General features: G+C 48.1%; 1 protein-coding gene across 1 annotated transcript in view; it reads left to right on the plus strand.

The window, feature by feature from the left end:
• The window catches only part of LOC142578976 (QRFP-like peptide receptor), an 813,496-nt gene that overhangs the window by 682,978 nt on the left and 112,747 nt on the right, over positions 1-17,771 (plus strand). The window lies entirely within an intron of this gene.

A 17,771-nucleotide genomic window follows, 5' to 3' on the forward strand; every position in this document is an offset into this window, starting at 1 on the left:
CTAATCGAGGCTCGGTGCGTAAGCTCTCAAGCCATGCGGTGCGCCGCCTCATTGCTACCATCTGGTAGCGTGTGAGCGGGTGTTGTTGCGTACTCCATTGTAGCGTATCGTACTGCTGCCGAGTTCTAGCGACACCTCCCTATCTAAGCTCGACCGACGTTACTATTGGGTAGCGTGGCGTTGTCAGCGGGTTGCAGGCATCCGGTAGACCATGGCGACCGGGCAAGGACGAGACGATTCCTAGTGCGAAACTTGCACGGTTTATTCAAAGGTTGATGAAAGATGATAAGAGCAAAATGAAGTGATCTAAAAAAGTACATTTCATCACCATCATCAGCAGCAGCAGCGCCCTGGTTACGCCCACTGCAGGGAAAAGGCCTCTCCCATACTTCTCCAACTACCCCGGTCATGTGCTAATTGTGGCCATGTTGTCCCTGCAAACTTCTTAATCTCATCCGCCCACTTAACTTTCTGCCACCCTCTGCTACGCTTCCCTTCCTTTGGAATCCATTCCGTAACTGTTAATGACCATCGGTTATCTTCCCTCCTCATTACGTGTCCTGCCCATGCCCCCATTTATTTTTCTTGATTTCAACTAAGATATCATTAACTCGCGTTTGTTCCCTCACCCAATCTGCTCTTTTCTTATCCCATAACGTTACACCTATCATTCTTCTTTCCATAGCTCGTTGCGTCGTCCTCAATTTAAGTAGAACCCTTTTTGTAAGCCTCCAGGTTTCTGCCCCGTACGTGAGTACTGGTAAGACACAGCTGTTATAAGCTTTTCTCTTGAGGGATAATGGCAACCTGCTGTTCATGATCTGAGAATGCCTGCCAAACGCACCCCAGCCCATTCTTATTCCTCTGATTATTTCAGTCTCATGATCCGGATCCGCAGTCACTACCTGTCCTAAGTAGATGTATTCCCTTACCACTTCCAGTGCCTCACTACCTATCGTAATCTGCTCTTCTCTTCCAATACTGTTAAACATTACTTTAGTTTTCTGCAGATTAATCTTTAGACCCACCCTTCGGCTTTGCCTCTCCAGGTCAGTGAGCATGCATTGCAGTTGGTCCCCTGAGTTACTAAGCAAGGCAATATCATCAGCGAATTGCAAGTTACTAAGGTATTCTCCATTAACTCTTCTCCCCAATTCTTCCCAATCCAGGTCTCTGATTCAGGTCTCTGAAATTCTTCCCATCCAGGTCTCTGAAAAAAGTACATTTCGGAGCCCCTTAAATAGGCTCTCTACAATCGTGGGAGGGATCTTGCTTCCGTCGACGTCACGTCACCGGCAGAGAGTCTGATTCGCGAAAAGAGGGCCCCTACTCCTCCGGTTATACCGAGCCTCTGGTTATACCGAGGCTGCTGCAAGGAGAATGGCGTCCCGCCTCCGCTTATACCAAGCCTCAGGTCCGGGAATTGCAGACGCTTGTCCTTCTCTTTTGGGCGTTGCTGGTTCGCGGAAGTTCCCCTGTAGAGCTTGACAGTTCGAGGAAACGGTCCCTCTAAGGTCGCGCACAAAAGAGGCCTGTAAACACTGCGGCGCTTCCGCCAGACCGGCAGACGCTCGAGATGACCATGGCGAATTAGGAAATCACCCTTCATTTCGACGAGGCATGGTGGGTGAAATTCCTTTCTGCACGAGGTGCTAGACGCCAGCCGTAACAGTGTCCAGATGAGATCGAAACTTTTGCCGCGGTTATTAGCTAATTTTAGGAGTCGTTGTGCCTCTGGGGAGATTCAACCGTTAGCGAAGTTTCGTATGGCTGTCTGGTAGTCACTCATGATTATACACGCTTGTGCTTGTGTTATGGCTAGCGCAATAGCTATTTCCTCTGCAGTTTCTGCGTGTAGCGTGTTGACTGTAGCGCTCGTCCTGCATTTTCCCTCGTAATTTATAACAACTGCTGTGTACTCCACACGTTGGAAACAAATCTACGGCTGCTGTCGCTCCTCCGAGTGCGCAGATTCGTCGAACGAGAACAATATACGCATTACGGCAACTAGATGGTGCAAGAAAGTCAGCGGTTGGCAACTGTAAGATATATGAAGCGACGCATTGCACTGATAGTCGGGCACAGTCACACTTGTCTGGGGAAATCATTGCTCGCACATACGCGGGCTGGACGAATTCAAATCAGAGTCGCATCGGAAACACGTCCAATTTCGTAGAGTGGGTTTCTTTTGTGGGCACTGCCACAAGAGAAATAATTTTCTCCCAAGCGTACTAACAATATATATATATATATATATATATATATATATATATATATATATATATATATATATATATATATATATATATATATATGTATATATATATATATATATATACCGCAGCGCCGTACGTGTGCCATTCTTGGCGTACAGGCAGGACAACCGCACCTTCTCACCTCCGCGATATTGAAATTCACCTCCTTAGGTGTGGTGCCCTTATAGGTGGCGCACACCGTCCATATAGGCTATGCGTTTGGTTTGGCGTATTTAAATTGAAATTTGAAACCGCGTAGCATATGTGATACGATGGGCCCCCAATACAGTGCCACTCTAGTTGGGTCAATATAATTTGAAGGCCGTCACTATGCCGTTTTCTATAGCCTTAGTATTGTTTGGGACGTTGAACTCTGTCAATCAATCAAACCACTGTCCGCCACTTGACGATGATCTTTTGGTTATTGTGTGATGCTGGCCAATAAGTAACAACCTTGAAATACAGGTCACTGAAATCAACACGGCGTGGGGGGGGGGGGGGGGGGGAGTCGAAGTGGCAAAAGTGACTTGGTGATCTTTTATCGCACACGAGGCTATATAGGTTCAGGTGCTTCCTTGTGAAAGGAATTTTTCTGCGAGTTTATTTTGGAACATCTTTGAGTATCACTACCTCGTGTGGAAGCTTATGGCGATGCTAGGTGCTGTAGCTAGCTGTAGCTAGCTGTAGCAAGCTGACGCTTCGCAACGACAGATTGAAGGCAGGACTTCTAGCTGCATTCGTATGAATGTGCGAGCTGTGTTGTAGTATTTAGAGGAAGATAATGTTCCGCGGCAATGAATTCTTTCCATAAAGAAACATGCAATATTTTCATGTTGCAATATGCTTCAGTAAAAAAAAGGCTTCATATGTTCTGTGACTGATTCATTAAGTCTCGTAAAAACACTCCCAAGCAAGACAAGATTGAAGAAAAAGCAGACTTCATTGATTACTCGGGCTTTGAACTGATTTACTGCGACATTAGCCGGACTCTCGCAGCGAATACCGCAATCTCCCCCTCACGAGCAGTTTCTTTGCAAGCCACACGCCATCTTGTCTCTTCCGTTACAGTATTTGCTGTTGTGGCTTCCGAAATATATGCACAGACACAACCGCTTTCAGAGTCTGTGTGGAGTGCAAAACCTTGCACAAGTTACCAAGTTCAAACGTTTCGCGATACCGCAGTGATAAGCACGTTCCACCCCCTTATACATTGGCGCAGAGAGCTCGAATAGCCGTGGCAGACGCGGTCAAAGTTTAGCTTTAAGCGCGCAAGTGCTTCTGTAGGTACTGTCTGCGCGTTCTGCCGATGTTTCAATGCAACGTGTCGTATACTGAAATAATGGAATCGTTGGATGTATGAGCGAGTATGCGTGCTCTAGAGAGATAACTATTAAGTGACTGTATATGTATACAGGGAAGTATTATGTCGTGGTTTATTGCTTGATGAGGCAGAGCAGAGATGCGCTCACTGCCACTACTGCATACCTGCCTACTCAAGAACCTTAAAGTTCGTAATAATCACGCAAGCACAGGCCCCAAAAGGAAAGGGGGGGGGGGGTGTATTGGTTCGGGGTATTACATGTTTTCTTTTCTTTTTTTCCTGAGTATAAAAACCTTTTGTAAGATACAACTGCACTTTATTATCGATAATTTACCTTTGAACGTAGCACACAAACAGAACCCGCCGTGGTTGCTCAGTGGCTACGGTGTTGGGCTGCTGAGCACAAGGTCGCGGGATCGAACCCCGGCCACGGCGGCCGCATTCCGATGGGGGCGAAATGCGAAAACACCCGTGTACTTAGATTTCGGTGCACGTTAAAGAACCCCAGGTGGTCGAAATTTCCGGAGCCCTCCACTGCGGCATGTCACATTATCAGAAAGTGGTTTTGGCACGTAAAACCCCATAATTTAATTTAATTAAGCACACAAACTGCAACTAACTTTTAACCGCAGAGACTGACTAGTAACATATTATTTTCAGGTTATCAGTAACTTTTTCAGCCGCATTGCTGTTGCCAATTTGGCCTGTTAGGGGAATTAGTCTGAAAAGTCCCAGTTTCGCCGGACAGGCGAAATATTGATTGCGATAGCAAAAAAGAGAGAGAATGAAGAGGAAAGGCAGGGAGGTTAACCAGATATGAGTCTCCGGTTTGCTACCCTACACTGGGGATAGGGGATAGGGGTTAGAAAGATGACAGAGAGGAAAACGTTAAAAAAAATAAAGGTAAAAAAAAACACGCACACATGGAGGCACACACACAAAAGGCGTTCCAGTTAAAGTCGTTCACACAGGCCGGTAGATCGCAAAAAGCGCAATAGCGCTTGCACGGCCTTCTTCTGGGACGGTAGGTCCTTTCGATGTTGCAGAATTCTTTTTTCGGATAGCGCTTGGTCGTCCAGTTCGTCAAGTTCGTGGCGAAGGCATGCCCTCTGTGTACTGTACTGCGGGCAGGCACACAAAATATGGCCAATTGATTCTTCATGGCCGCAGTGGTCACAGGTTGGGCTGTCGGCCATCCCTATGCGGAATGCATAGGCTTTAGTAAAGGCAACGCCCAACCAAAGTCGATATAAAAGCGTGGCGTCTCGACGGCGAAGCTGTGATGGCGCTCGAAGACTTAGTGTTGGATCAAGTGAGTACAGTCGCGTGTTTCTTAAATGTGGCTCATTCCATTGCGACACGGTGCACTGCCGAGCAAGTAGGCAGAGCTTCCGTGCTGCGTCAGTTCTAGAATGAGGAATTGGGACGTGGCGCTCCTCAGTATGGGCTGAACGGGCAGCGTGATCCGCCCGTTCATTGCCGATAATCCCGCAGTGATTTGGAAGCCACTGAAAGGTTATCTCATGGCCTGCATCACTTATATGTTGCAATATCTCTGTAATATGGAATATTAGTTGTTCGTGTGGTCCGCGTCGTAAAGGTGACAGTAGAGACTGCAGTGCCGCCTTCTAATCGCAGAATATTGTCCACTTATGTGGTGGTTCATCACCAATGTGATGAAGGGCAGTAAAGAGCGCTGCGAGCTCTGCTGCCGTCGATGTTGTCGCGTGGGTCGTCTTAAATTTTATTGTTGTAGATTTCGCTGGTATGACGACTGCCGCCGCGGAGCTACTTGGAAGGACAGATCCATCAGTGTAAATATGCGTAGAATCACGGTAGTTCTCGTACAAATGTAGTAGCGTGAGCTGTCTGAGGGCTGGCGATGATAGATCAGCTTTTTTCGAGATACCAGGTATTGTGAGGTTGATTTTTGGCCTAGCGAGGCACCATGGAGGAATCGAAGGTCTCGCAGCCGGGGTGAAACAAGCTGGCAATGATTCATCATATGCGGTTATCGTCCGGCTGAAAGATGTGTGTGGTCTGTCCGCTGTTAGGGAGGCCAAGTGGTGACGAGGAGTCCTGGTCAGATGCCTTATATGGGTCCTGAGTACTTCAATTTCAATGTGGGTCCTGACAAGGGGATCTCCAGCGATTGCTATCGTAGCCACTGTTGAGGCACTCTGAGGCAGGCCTAGACAGATCCTGAGCACCTGACCCTGAAGACTTTGTATTGTGCGTAGATTTGTTTTACCTGTGTTGTTTATTGCTGGCAAGCTGTATCGCAGAAATCCTAGGAAAAGCACCCTGTACAGTTGCAACATCGCACTCGGCGACATTCCCCAGGTCTTGCCAGCGAAAAACTTGAGGAGGTGACAGATGCCTGTCAACCGATTTTTCACGTATGGGACGTGTGGGCTCCATGACAAGTCCCTGTCGATTATGACACCTAGGGACTTGTACGATCGGACCCGTCGTATTATTTGGCCATTTATTATTACATTGTAGTTGGCCATGGGTTTGCGCGTAAATGGCACTAGCGCGCATTTCTCTGAGGAAATTTCCAGGCATCGATTACGGAGGTCGAGAACAGTTTGTGTGGCGGCTCGCTGAATTCTCGCTCGCAACTGTAGGCGTGTTACTGCAGACGTCCATATGCAGATGTCATCCGCGTACATTGATAGCCTGACTGTAGTTGGCACGTGCTCAAGGAGAGCAATTAGTGTTAGATTAAATAACACAGGGCTAAGTACACCGCCCTGGGGGACGCCGCGGTAGCTATAATGTAGGCAAGTATGGCCTTCTTCGGTGCTTACAAAAAAGGATCGCATGAATAAATAGCTCCGTATCCATTTAAACATCCGACCACCCACTCCAACCTCTGCGAGAGCAGAGAGGATGGCTTCATGCGTAACGTTGTCATACGCCCCTTTAACGTCGAGGAATAAAGACGCGCAGAGACGCTTACGGCATTTCTCATGTTGAATGTAGGTGACCAGGTCGACGACGTTATCGATCGATGATCGACCGCGTCGGAAGCCCGCCATGGCATCTGGGTAGGCGTTGTGGAACTCCAAGTACCACTCCAGGCGTCCTAGGACCATCCTCTCAATTACTTTGCCCACACAGCTCGCCAACGCGATCGGGCGATATGATGAGAGTTCCAACGGCGACTTGCCAGGCTTCAGCAGTGGAACAAGGCGACTTGTCTTCCAGGTTGTTGGTAGTGTGCCATCTCTCCAAGATTCATTGTACACCTCAAGGAGAACTCCTCTCGCTCGCTCCCCCAGGTGACACAGAGCTCGGTAGGAAATTCCGTCAGGTCCTGGCGCTGATGTGCGGCTACACAAAGCTAATGCTGCCTTAAGTTCGTGGATTGAGAATAGTAGATCCATCCGGTGATCACGTGGTGGCGGACAGCTACTCGAAGGCGATGGAATGTTGGTAGCTGTGAGTTGGTCGGATAATCTGGCGCAGAAATCCTCTGCCACGTCAATCTCTCATCTCTTTTGAGAGAGGGCAAGCGCCTTGAATGGGAATCGCTGTACGGGGAGTGTCCGGAGGCCGCGCACCGTTCTCCATAGTTGCGATAAAGGCTTGCGTGGATCTAGCGACTCACAGAAGGCAGTCCAACGTTGCGATTCGAGCTTGTCTAACCGGCGCTGTATCTTCTTTTGCGTGCGCCTGGCGGTCCGTAAATCGTCCATTGTTTTCGTACGTCGGTATCTTCGTTCAGCACGTCGTCGGATTGCTCGAAGTTGTTCTAGTTCCACATCAAATTCATTCAGTTTCGAAGAGCATGTGAGAGTACGCATAGTGACTTGCACCGCGCTCTTGATTGCCTCTTCCAAGTCGAAAGATGGATTGGCGTCGCAGTGTTCTTCCATAATAGACTGAAATTTAGGCCAGTCCACTCTTTGGATCGTATCCCGTATTTTGGAAGGGGGATATGTACGTGGGGATATGGTCGCTTCCGTGCGTCTCTATGTCCGCAAACCACCCTGCACGTCTGACAAGGCTTCGTGAGACGGAAGCCAAGTCAAGACAGCTGCTGTAGGTGGAGCCACGTAAGAAGGTAGGACTTCCATCATTCAGCAGCCAAAGTTCATTACTGGAGGCGAAAGATACCAGAGCTCTGCCTCGTGCGTTGATCATCGGACTTCCCCAGAGTGTATGATGGGCGTTGAAATCTCCAATGATGACCCAGGGATTGGAGGTTGAGGAAAGGATGTCTTGTAGTCTTTTGTAATCAAATCGACTTGACGGAGATAGGTAGGCGCCCACAAAAGTAAAGGCCAAATTCTTTTTCCTTACGTTTAGGCATATATATTGATTATTGTCATTAGGTGGTACATGCTGATGAGTGTAGGTGAGGTCACGGCGAATACACACCAAATTATTACTACTAATTACTAATTACTAATTACTACTAATTATTACTAATAATACACAGCAAATTATTAGGCAGCTATACGAAGTAAAGTTAGCCGTTTTATCAGCTGCATGAACTACTGTAGACATTCGCTTACTAACTAAATTAACAAGCACATTATCACGCGCACACAGGCAAACGCATATGACTCGAGGACCGTGGGCACTCGCTATCAGAACGCTGCCGTAATGAAGAGCGGCAGCAGCGGTGAGTGAATTCCCCTTTGTGCTGCATCTCGCCTCAACGCGAGCAAGGTGCGCGCGAACACAGCCCACGCAAAGCGATCAGCTATAGCCAGCCGACTAGCCTTCGGACCCAGCGCAGATAGCCTCCAAGATAGGACGCGCGCAGCCGCGCTGAGCCGCTGCCCCAGCTGGAGTAAAAGGGTAGATGCGCACTTAGCTACTCCCAGCCTCCCCCCCCCCCCCGCCCCGGCTAGCACGCCCATACCTCCCCACTCACCCCCCGCCCTTGCGAGCCCGAAAAGACACCGTCAGATCAAGTCACCATACTTCTCAGCTCACCCTCGCAAGGCTTCGCTCGCACCTACAGGATATATTGCGCGGCCGCGATGTTATCTCACTCGGAACGGAACATCACGCTGACACCAACGGTGACGACGACGGAAATTTGCCTGGCGGGGCCATTGAATTGCTTTCGCAATTAACAATGAGTTGCTTCAACTAAGCATCCCTCTCGTGTCGTTTCACCATCAGAAAACTTCCAATAACTTCTTTGGCCACCGACGAGCGGAACTTTTTCGCGAAAATTTTTCGTAAAATCTGATGCACCGTTAATAAAATCTTAGAATGATCCTAAATCGTAAGCTTCCCGAAATATTCAGGAAAGTCTGCAGGTATGCTACGGTGTAGCTGAATACGCTGTGCTATACATATGAGCTGGTTTTCTGGGGTTTGGATTGCCTGCAGCGCGAGCAATGCTGTGGCGGTGGTGAGCAAGGTTTCTTTATTTGGCCATCGTTTTTAATTTTTGGGGGGCGCCTGTGGCTGGGAAGCGTATGTTGAATTTATGCCGATGATATCACGCGCGTGAGGGAAAGTAAAGGGCGAAGAGCGCCGTTGATGGCCTTTCATTTGCTTTTTGGGCGCACGGGGGTAATGCGACTATACCGTCAGTGGCCGCGGTCCTCGCCAGCGCGGGCATTCCCCTATACAAAGTTGTTCCCTCTGGGAGCGCTCCTTGCAGTACGTTTGAGCACAGCGTGTCCGGAGTACGTGCGCTCGCTCGAGAGAAGCGAGCGCGTACTCAGAACCGCTGTAGTTCGAGAAGGGCCCGCCTGTTCTTTCTTTCACGTGTTTTTCTGCGCGCGCAAATCCAGCTGCTAGTACAGTTAACCACAGCCTCCTCTGCCAGGCCGCCGCGAAGGAAGCGAGAATTTGCGCAAATACTAAGGGTAAACAACGTCCCTCAGGACATCAAAGGAGCAATGGGGACAGCAAAACTGGAACCCGGATCTGTGGGTCGGGGGCTCACCGAGCCTTCCGCGTGCGGGGGTGTATGGGATTGGTTGTCTGTCAATCTTGTATGCGAAAACCCCACAGCACGCTCCGGCTTTGGTGACCCTAACCCACAGACCACCCTGGTTCAAGCTTTCATCTCTCATATGCCCCTTGGGTGCCCTGAAAATCTTGCGCCTCCCACTTTATAAGAATATCAGGTGCTCTCCTAATACCTCCGTTTGCCGATGTGATTTTATTTTGGCATGGCAAGTTATCTCGTAGGACTAAATGGCACAGGAAATGTATAGATTACACCTAACAGAAAGAAGCGAGAAAAAAAATAAGAGCCGCCATGCCGAAAACAAGTTGTGTGGCCCTTCACTGGAACCAAGCAAAAAAAAAAGCACTCTTGACACCAGCTCACCCAGAGATGTGCCAGCGGCATGGTCAGCGCGGCCTAGTTGCGTAACCACATGCGTATATATAGTATTCTTGGTCCCCCGGCGGGCGGTCACCTCCTCTCTTCCTGGCCCGCTCTTGTCGCTCTCTCGTGTGGCTGACACCAGGATGACACCAGTTTAGAGGTGTTAATTCCCGAACTTTGCCAAGAAATTCATTGGCGACCCAGTTACTTCAGGGCTTCAATCCATAAAATGACGCTGTATTAAAAAAGTAAGTGGAACGACATTGCATTTAGAAGCGAAGCTTCCTTTGCCTCTTCCTCCGACTTTACCACTGCTGCTGCTGCTGTGGCTGTCTTTTCCGCCGCGTCGTAGAGTGGTTCAGAGCGTGTATATATGAGGCAGGAGCGTGACAGCGACGAAAGGCGACACGAGAAAGTCGTTTGGACCTTTCGATCGCATCGCATGTGCACAATATCTTCTGAAGATGTTCGGGTACCGGCACATTAGCCACTTGACCGCTGTAATTATCCGTGACCCCCCGCGAAAGCTTTGGAGAAACTGCAGCGCTTACCTGTCTACTAACGTGCAAGCCCAGAGGGAGAAAGGGGGAGAGGAGGCAGAGAATGGGTAGAACCGAATAACAGCCTTGCCACTCTTCGCTCTCAGCTCCCATACAAGGAGGGGGAGGGGGCGCTTTTTGTGTAGCCTAGACCATACGGCGCTTTTTGCGTCTGCGCAAAAAGCGCCGTATGGTCTAGGCGACACTACGGAAGCGGTCGCACGTCAAATCAACACTTTTGCGCCCGCTGCGGTAGCTTTGTGGCTATGGCACTGCTTGAGGCTGCAACTTTGATCCCGACTGCGGCAGCTGCATTTCGAAGGGAGCGAAATATAAAAACCCTAGTGTATCTGCATTTAGGTGCACGTTAAAGAACACTAGTGTGTCAAATTAATCCGGAGTCCGCCACTACAACGTGCCTCATGATCCAATTGTGGTTTTTGCACGTACACCTCCATAATTCAATTAAAGTTTAACACTTCTGCTATGACGCGAAGTGTTATGTGAGGCAATGACAAGGCTCAATCTTCTCAGAGATTATCAACAATGGCGTACAACGCCTCAAGCAAACACGCCTCCCTGTGCGTTCTGCATACTACGCGCGCACACAGTAGTGGTGCACGCAAGGTAACGTTTAACATCAACTCACCGCTTTCGTATTGGACTAAACGCTGAAGAAAATAAGGTTCGCTGTCACAAATAGCACAGAAAGGTTCGCTTACATTGATTCCCACAATGCGTGGGATCCGCTTAATTGTAACGACACGTTATGTCTTCTAGGACGGAAATGTAACGCAAGGCGTTCTGGAGTGGACTACCGTCAGTTGCGCTTATATATATATATATATATATATATATATATATATATATATATATATATATATATATATATATTTATTTATAAATATATATATATTTCAGGAAGTCTATATATATATAGACTTCCTGAAATTCACACATTTTTATTTTATCCCAAGTTTGATGGCGCATATCTCGAAAATGGTGTCATCCACCGAATTCTTTTCAAGTGGATATACCTAGCAGTCTCATCGCCTGCAATTTATAGCTTGGAATAAGTGCCGTAAAGTAATTAGTTTAAAACCTAATTAGTTCATTTTTCTTAAATAGTCGACTATTCATTTTAATTCATCGTGCAAGTAATACCCTTCTCTTGGAGTAGATCATCTCAAGGAGCAGAATTGTGCTATCTATAACAGCCGGTTTTTAAGGCTTGCTTAACGTTTTCGCAGAAACACCTGGTATACACGACCACTCAGCTGCGCCATCGGCGTGTTTTTGTTCGTAATGATGTGAGTGAGCAGAGCAGAACATTGGCAGACTTGTAGAAGCAATCGCTATTTATGCTAAATTTTGAGTTAGCCCCACATCCCCAGGGTGATCCGGAGCAATAGTGTACAAACCTGCATTGCCATAGTAGTGTATACAGTCAACCGCCTTTATAACGAAGTTCTTGGGGCCTCCTAAATCATTAATTGTACCAATCACTTCGTTGTAAAGGTCGCGCACCGCAGAGCCTACAATAGAACCAGGACCACATTATTCCTTCGTTATGGAGGTCATTTCGTTGTAGAGACGTTCGTTGTAGACGTGCTCGACTGTATAGTGTTGGCTTATAGGCAGTACTATTATTTCTTTTTTTTCAGGCTATGCGATGGTTCAAACCTGAGTCTTCGATGTTTACGAAACCTCGAAACGCTGCTGCATTCCATCTTCTCCAAGCTATATACTTTGAGAACTACGTGAATGCCAGCGTGATAACTGTTTGCTTAGCGCGCTCTAAAGAGCTTTCTGAACAAACACCCTATTAGTAGAGTGTTTGCCACAAATATCGTACCTTTTCTGCGAAATAGTCGTCTCTGATTAGAAAAGGGTTGTAAATGTAATTAGCGACGAAATAATGCGCGTCTCTATGCTCTATATTCCGCTGAAGCAATAGCATGTCTTTCTCTTTTTCTACACAACGTTCATGTAGAGGGCAAAGGCGTTATAGCTCCTTCGTTGGAGCCCGACAGCTGCGCTAGGATTCGATGAAAAAAACTTGCCTTCGTCAAGGTCTCGGCGAAGACGATTCCTGATGTCAAAACTTTGAATGAGCGGCAAAAACTGTAGCTAGCCGAGTAGCGCACCGCGGCCGTTACAACTGGCGGGACGCGTGATCACATTTAGTTCCACAGCCTTCGGTCCGTCACGAGCAATTTTCCTGCATATGTTTTGCTTTCTGTGCCGCTGCTTCTTTCTCGATCACGAAAAGTGACGTCCTGCCGTATTCGGTGACGAAACAGGGGGCTTCCACACACCACGAAGAGGAAAAATCTGCAACCACTAAAACGCAGGGCGGGGCATTCTTCATTAAACAAGGATATCAGGGAAGACCGTTCGCTATGGAACCATTGAGCGAATTCGTAAATTTGTTGAGCGTCGTTGGTGCCGCTCCCGATACGCAGAGTACCTAAGAATTATATTCAGGCTGTTGAACTTAATTTGAACTAAGCTTTAAAAATATGCAAATGCTACGTAGTTAGACAGAACTAAGGTAATCTTGTTTGCGTTCGCTTGAAGATACTCAGATTATATTTTGCAATCCTCCTAATTAGATAAATATCTAATTAATAAAATTAAATTAAAAGTGTCAATTAGAAAATTGTAGAACAATATGAGAAGCTCCCGATACAGCTTTCTGTTGCTGAATACATGCCGCATAAAAGTGTTTTTTCGAGCGTGAAAGAAGCCCGCGAATGCACGCAAAGGGCCTCGAGCGGCCAGTCGCGCAGCAATTTTCCTTCGGACGCTTTTTGCCCTCGAGCGCTTGATAGTGCGAGAAAATAGGGAAATGCCAGCTGATCCAATGAATGAAAACAAATTGCTTCCTATAACCACGCTCAATTGTATTCTGAAAGTTCTAGCAGATTCGCCTCATAGCGACTTCCTTTACACACCTGTCGTTGGCACAGTTAGCGCTAACAGTGAGATAGTGGAGTTGAAATATCTAGAGCGCAGCAGAAACTCAAAACGTGCGTGTTGAGATCGCGTACGTAGCGTCTATAGCCGATTCACACCATGACTCTCAAGCTAAAGCTTCCTGGAGATGAGGTTATCACCGACCATTGTAGAAGGCGGGTGAAAACTTATCTACTCCTGTCAGGCCCATCCCAGAGTATATCCATCAAGTGGCAGTGAAGGATATCGGTAGGAGAGTGCACAAGAGAAGCAAATTGCCGCGCACATAAGACCTTGAAGCTCGCCGGGTCGCATCCCGGTCCAGTACGTCGCGCTTCAGGGAACTTTTCCTTGAGGTAGCGGATGAAGAAACAGAAATTATCAAAAAAAATTCCGTCCAGCGCCGCCAGCACGGCGTTTTTCAATGGACGGAAACAACCTTGTTGCTAGGTGCTGGCATTGCTCCACTCTATACGCAACAACCTTATTCTGCAGCGATGGGCAACGATATTGGTCGGGGACTTCAATAGGGCTTAATGCATGAAAGGCAGGGAGCGCGAAGAGGGGGAGAGGAGGGCGAGAGGGGGGGGGTAAATTGACCGCGTCACGGCCCAAGCCTCGGTCCCCTCTTAATCGATCTCATGCCAGTTTTGCGTTCGGCTTGTGCCACCGCAATGAATGTCACGTACTTGTCATCCACTACCCATTTACAGAGCATGCCGCACAGCGAAAATTGATTGTTGAATCGCATTGCGGCATTGAAACTGGGCACCCATTCAAAAAAACGTCTTACGTTAAAATAGTTCGCCGTAAGTACAAATGCTAGGTAATCGTGATGTTGGGCTTAATATTAGGGAATGAGGCCAGCGAATGGCAAACAGCTCTTACAGAAAAAACTTTGTGAATTCAGTCCCTGCTTTATAGCGCAGTTCCTTTTTTCGCCGGCCCCGACGCATGCATGGCACGCGAAATTTGAGGGCAACGAACTTCCAGCTTGTGTGCGCGACAGATAGGCGCTCTGAGGACATCGTTCGCCGAGCACGCGGTATAGTCTACCGCGCTTCGGAACCGCACCAAATACATTCTCCTCAATTATGGAAGCTGCTTGGTTCCACTCACATGCAGCCGCGTCTTCCGTATACGCCGGCAATCCTCCAACGCCTTTATAGCCAACCTGCCTCTCTGGTTTCTTTTCCACCCTTCGCTCAATGCGCACCAAGCTGACGCAGCATGAATGCCATTTCTCCCGGAAACGGAAGCAATCTTCTGGGAAGCGCGCTCAAAGGTGCCGTTTTGTTTCACCGGCAGCGCACGGACCGGCGCCCAGCGCGGCGCGCTCAGGTAGAGCGACAGTCGTCTTGGTCGGCTGTCTCCAAGGCACCGAGCCGGGCGACTGTCTGTCAGGGACAGCCGGCTTCTCTTGTGCGCAGGCAGAAGAAGACGCTCGATTCGCGGGGAGCCTCGAGTGCGCAGGGCGAACCGCGGCGCGGTGCCCTGCTGCTTGTGTGCGTGCGTGTGTCCCGCGCAGACGGGCGAATTCGCCTCAAAGCGCGCCGCAGACGAAGACGCGCTCTTGCCACAACGCACGGGCTCCTCTATCGGAAGCATCTTGTTTGGTATTTATTTTTCACCCCCGCAGCTCTTCTGTTTGCTCGGCTGAAAGCTCCTAGACTACTTTCGGCAGGGAAGACAGGGGCCTCGGCGGGAACAAACACGTTTTTAGAGCTGCCTTCGCGTTCAGATTCCCTTGCGCGCGCAGCGGTCTGTACACCTGGGCGCGCGGCGGCGTTTTCTGGAAATTGCGGCACGCGTTAGTCGTTCGCAAGAACGCTCTGTTCTCTGGGTAGAGCATTTTAATCGCAGGTTGAATGAATCGTGCTGGCGTTTATTTGCGCAACTCTGGGGCCACGTGAAGCGTTTGCATCGAAGCACAGGCTGGAACGATTACAGCAAAATTTCCAGATAGGAGAGCTTCGTTCTTTCCTTCGTGAGCTTCCGCTCCTGTTGCGCAATTAGGTGTGCAGGAAAGTGTCAGCGTTGGGTAACCTTCTTTTTTTTTCACACACGCAGCTTTAGAGTGCAGCCCGTAAAGGTCGGGCTTAGGAGTAGCACCTGTCGAGCCGTATTACCTCATCCGAAAATGCGTTCTCAAGAGGAAAGCGAAAATTTATGAGAACACCCTAGCGTTTCTCATCGAGCTCGTCTAATCAAATAATGTTGGAAGCGAGAGAGACAATGCTCTTTATCGAAAAGTAGTGCAATCAGCTGGCGTATATATTCGCCTCAATTCTACGCTGCAGGGAATGAGAGGGGGGAGAAGAAAGGTCCTAAAATAAGCTGGGGAGTAGAATATAAAAAAATAAGAAGGCGGAAATCTTGGTGATTGGTAGCAGAGTAAGTGTCCCATGTGATGAGAACAGGTAATATTGGTAAAAGTTTACGGTTTAAACTTGAAACACACACACACACACGTTCTTGATGATATGATGGAGGTGGGTGGCAGTTTATGTAGCAAACCTATTGATTCATAATTTTAAAAAAACCATAAGTGCAGGGCTTTCAGCTGTTTCAATGGGCCAGGCTAGGGAACCAACATTCGTGTCAAAGTCAGTGGGCCTTGGTCGAGTTTTTCAATGTTCATTTGATACCGTGGTCAATGGTGTAAGTCAGGCACTGAAACAAGATCTGCCATGAAGACTCTCTGGTGCCGCAGTTGTCACATATCTAGGCATTGCGAAAAGTAAACTGTTCGCGTATGCAACGTTTAGTCGAAGCCGGTGGAAGAGGACCTCCAGATGCTATGGTAGGCATTGTAGCAGTCTCGACTGGAGTGCTGGCGTGGTTGTGTACAAAAAGCTTGTAGTTGACAGAAGGTGAAGGCAACCTTTTCTTCCGTTCCTTAAGCAATAGCGCCTCGCCAAAGCTGAAGCTTCACTTTTAGTAAAAAGCACTTTTATACATCTTATGCTATCATGGCCCTCTGGGGCTGCCTCATCCACCTTTTCATCACCTTTTATTTCGCAATGTCCTGGAGAGAGAGAGAGGGGGGGGGAAAGGCAAGGACAATGACCTGGAAGCCACTGAAATGCTATTACATTTCCAGTGTTAGATGCGAAGCGGCTATATGTGGGCCAAAATGGAATTTCTTGATCTAGTAATCCTTTTCGTACAAAGGCTTTGTAATGCTGCCTTTGAGTCTGTGAAAATTGTGCGTTGCTGTTGAAATTGCCGTAGTATGTAGCTCATCGCCTATTTCATTGCATACAGCTGGGCCGATGTTGACAAACTTACTCCCTCTAAATGCCGTGAAAATATCTAGCCTCTTCAAGGAACTAAGAAACCACAGGAATAACGATCCTATGTAGAGGCGTCTTCAGTAAACGTGCCTCGTAGTAGGGTACTTCACGCTCATGTAGATTAGTGCTGCCTGTATAATAGATAATTGAGGCATGTTCTTGGAGTCTATTCCAGGGATGCAGTTCTAAATGCGGAGAGGAGATAGCATCCACGGAGCGAACTGTGGCGGCATCATGTGTGGCCCCTGTTTAGGGATTGTCAGTCGAATTTCGCCAACAGCTTATCCGAATTCGCAATTTATTTTAAATTTTTGATATGACTCAAGTGAGGCATAGTCGTGTGCGTGCAATTAAAGACATTTCAGCTGTAAGGTAAAAAAAAAAACTTATGCTTAGTGAACATAAGTCTTTTCCGTCGAAAGCCCTCAGTAGCCGCCCACTGGCGAAAAAAAAGGCTTTCTTGGAAGCAGCAGCTGTCCACTGAATGACCCTATGGGAGTTAAAAAAGCAGGGAACAACTTGGCATCCACGTTATCGGCATGCTCGTGACCAGGTCGCGACAAGACCGAAACACGCGGCCACTGTGAGTTATCAATTGTTCATGTCCTTAATTGAAGCCTTCTGTGAATGGTGTGCCAAATGGGGAGGTTTAAAGAACCCGGCGACCAACTAGTATTGATACAGACTGACATGCAGGCTGTGTTGCAGCTCTTGTGCGGCCAAATGATGGCACGCATTCTGTACGAGTATAATAGAATGGCTAATGTGAACAACCGGGAGAGTGGCTATTGAAGCTCGATTCCGACAACAACGGGACAGCATGACAGCGGACGTCAAACGCAAGATTCTTCTTTACCCCAGAAACAACTCGGCTCTGAAAGCAACGCAAACTGATGCGACGTGATAAAACTCCTGCTCAATTTAACTGCGCTGAATGGGCAATGCTAGCCAGAACCCCAGATCGTTCTGTTGAGGAAATGGGCATATTTTGGCGAAGTACGTAAATGGTACACTGACGTAATAGTGCTGCGGAAACCCGCAAGGCAGAGAGACGTAATTAATAAAAAGAAAATGAGACATCCACCCAAA

The sequence above is a fragment of the Dermacentor variabilis genome, chromosome 1, assembly GCF_050947875.1.
Source record: "Dermacentor variabilis isolate Ectoservices chromosome 1, ASM5094787v1, whole genome shotgun sequence".
NCBI classification, from domain to species: Eukaryota; Metazoa; Arthropoda; class Arachnida; order Ixodida; family Ixodidae; genus Dermacentor; species Dermacentor variabilis.